This window comes from Lissotriton vulgaris, chromosome 12, assembly GCF_964263255.1.
Source record: "Lissotriton vulgaris chromosome 12, aLisVul1.2, whole genome shotgun sequence".
NCBI lineage: Eukaryota > Metazoa > Chordata > Amphibia > Caudata > Salamandridae > Lissotriton > Lissotriton vulgaris.
This window is the reverse complement of record NC_141700.1, coordinates 597396217-597399002: the sequence shown is the minus strand read 5'-3', so window position 1 is coordinate 597399002 and position 2786 is coordinate 597396217. Positions and strand designations below refer to the sequence as shown.

General features: G+C 46.6%; 1 pseudogene; it reads left to right on the top strand.

The window, feature by feature from the left end:
* The first annotated feature begins 632 nt into the window (after nucleotides 1–632).
* On the top strand, nucleotides 633–2279 carry LOC147677802 (uncharacterized; annotated as a pseudogene).
* Nucleotides 2280–2786: the final 507 nt, after the last annotated feature.

Sequence of the window (2786 nt, the reverse complement as noted above, 5' to 3'; positions counted from 1 at the left end):
ACTGCCATATGACGAATGGGTGAGAAACGGCGTCGCTGATGACAAATGTGAAGTAGTTCCTCTGTACATACCCTTTTCGGATGCTTTGTTGAGGGGTGAGGAGCCAGATCAAAGAGAGGAGAGGCCGGCTCTGATTACAAGTGGTGAGGCCTCTCCTGATCACAGTGAGCAAACATCAGCGGATAAGTCCCCTGCCATTGAGCCCCCCCATTCTGTTCACGGATCCAGAGGTGCGAGGGAGCCCTCGTTATAATCTGCGGCCCAGGAAAGGAAGGAAGGAGAACTGAGCACTGGAAGAAGGGCTGAGATAGGGACTTAGAAGAGAACTGTGCTGAAGAATAGTTAAGTGTTAGGGACGGACTGCTGGTAAGGGCCCTGGTGCACTGTCGAGACATTGTCAAATGGGACACTAGGATTACGCCTGGGCCCGGATTAAGTGCTCCTGAATTGCAAAAGCTGTGCGACTCCGTCGTGGGATTAGGGAACGAACAATAGAAGCCTGCCTGTGAGGCTTTAACGGACACATGGAGAAGATCCCTTCTGAGGGTGAAGAACCCCCCTGGCCGGCTTCGGTGTGACTGTGACTGGTTGATTACTTTTTTAGTTTAGTTTTGGACTTTTAGTTAGGGAACATGTACCCCTTTGGTCGTCCCATTCCTGAGGAGGAGCAGCCTTTTGCAACTCCTCGTAGACCAGAACCCGACTCTCCATGGCTCGCTTTGTCACGAAAAGGGAAAATTGTGGCCATTGTGATATTCATCATTGTATTTCTAATAATTCTTGGAATACTGTTTTTCCTAGATGAAGCCTATCCTGTTCATATGTTTATCCCTACCCCTCCTGCCCTTCCCAAGCACAATATGGTTACTGTTGATTATAGTGAACAATGTTTGCGAAAAGGTTACAGTGATAATGTTTTTATCAAGACTCTACATCATGCCCATGCTGTGTATAATGTGACAGATTGTTGGGTTTGTGGGTTGCTACCTTCTGCTGCCTATAAAAAGGATAGATTGCTGGCACTCCCTTTAACTCCTGTGAATAGTTGTGTGGGATGGTACACTTTAATTGGCATGGTGAAATTCTTTCAACAACCTAATTTTCTAGATCCTCGGTTACCTAGTAGGGGATCTACCTTGACAATGCGAGTACGCCCTATGCCCACCTCTTCTCTTGGACAGTTGTTTACTGACGGACGTTTCGATAAGGCATTTCTGGAAACATGCTAGAAGAAAGTGGGACGATTTGTGACTCCTAACGACACTGACAAAGTTAGGGAGAGTTTTCTACAGTTGAACTCCTCTCTGGCTTATAGACACCCTCCTGTGCCAAATGGTTGTAGTCATTCTTTGGTGCCCCTGGCAGTTGTTGGGCCCTCACCATTCTTCTGTATCCTGGGGAGGGGCCCTATAAAGGTTGGGAACAGTTCTTGCAATGTGACTGCTTCGAGTCGCTTGTCCCTAAGTCCTTCTTTGGTCACTCCCCCGAATATTTACTTTGTTTGAGGAGATAATGGATACCTGTGGTTGCCTGAGGGTTGGGGTGGGATCTGCTATCTGGCTTACCTGCTTCCTCCTGTCTATGTAGCACCCTCAGACTATCATAAGACTCATCGTCGGTTTGCTATAATGCCTGGACAGCGTCAAAGGAGGGCACTCCAAGTTGAGGATGTGGATCAGACTGATACTTCTTTGCAGCAATGGACAGACTTTTCTAAGGGTCTATTGCCGTTCTGGGGTCCCATATTTAACAGTAGGGCTATTCGGAGACTGTCAAGGGTGATGGAGAAAGTAGTGAATACTGAGGCAGACATTGCAGCTAATATGTCTGTTGAGATGCAGTCTATGGGATTATTTACGATTCAGAATAGGATGGTGCTTGACGTCATTCTTGCTGATAGGGGTGGAGCCTGTCGCGTCATCGGGACGTCTTGCTGTGTGTACATTCCTGACTCGGCCCCCACTGTTAACTTAGCTGTACAGAAACTTCATAGATTAGCGACTGAACTTCATCAGGACACTGGTACTTGGTCACTACAGAAATGGCTGTGTGGTGTTTTCTCCTCTTGGGTCTGGAAGATCTTGAAGGGTGTTGTAGGAGTAGTGGGTATATTGCTGACTTGTTGCCTATGTGTTTATTGCCTTCCCCCCTGTTGCTCCATGTGTGCCAGTAATTTGCAATCTCTTAAAAGACCGACCCGCCAGTATCCTGTTTCTAATGACATGGAGCTCCATGATGTTCACTGGTTGATGCTTATTGATGATGATGTTTTTGCTTGATATGTTTCCCCTGTTCCTAGCATGATGTGTAAAGACCTTATCTTTTAGCTAATAAAGGCTACGCCCATGTTAGCCACACAATGCTAACAGGAGGGTCTGATAGGTTTCGTTTTCCGATGCCCGGCCCACTTACATTTACATTTATGAGTTAGCATAGTGTGTCTAACTAATGATGTATTCATTTATGCATTTACGTTTATATTCTCCATCTCATTATTAATGTATGCGTGTGATGTTATTCAGTTTTCTTAGCTTAGCTTGTGTGTGACCATTTTGGGGTGCTTCTCTCTGCGTGCGAGTCACACTCGCTCATTCCCCCTCCCGTAGGAATCGGAAAAACCCTGAACGCAGCAGTTTTTGTCTCTTAGCTAACTGCGACCGAAACTAATAACAAAAACCTAATCAGTAATGTTCTCATGCGCTGGAGATGCTGAGGCCCGGCTCCGCGGCCTTGGGCAGAGATAACCAAATGCTGCTATTGCAGGTGCAGATGGCTCTTGTGTGAGG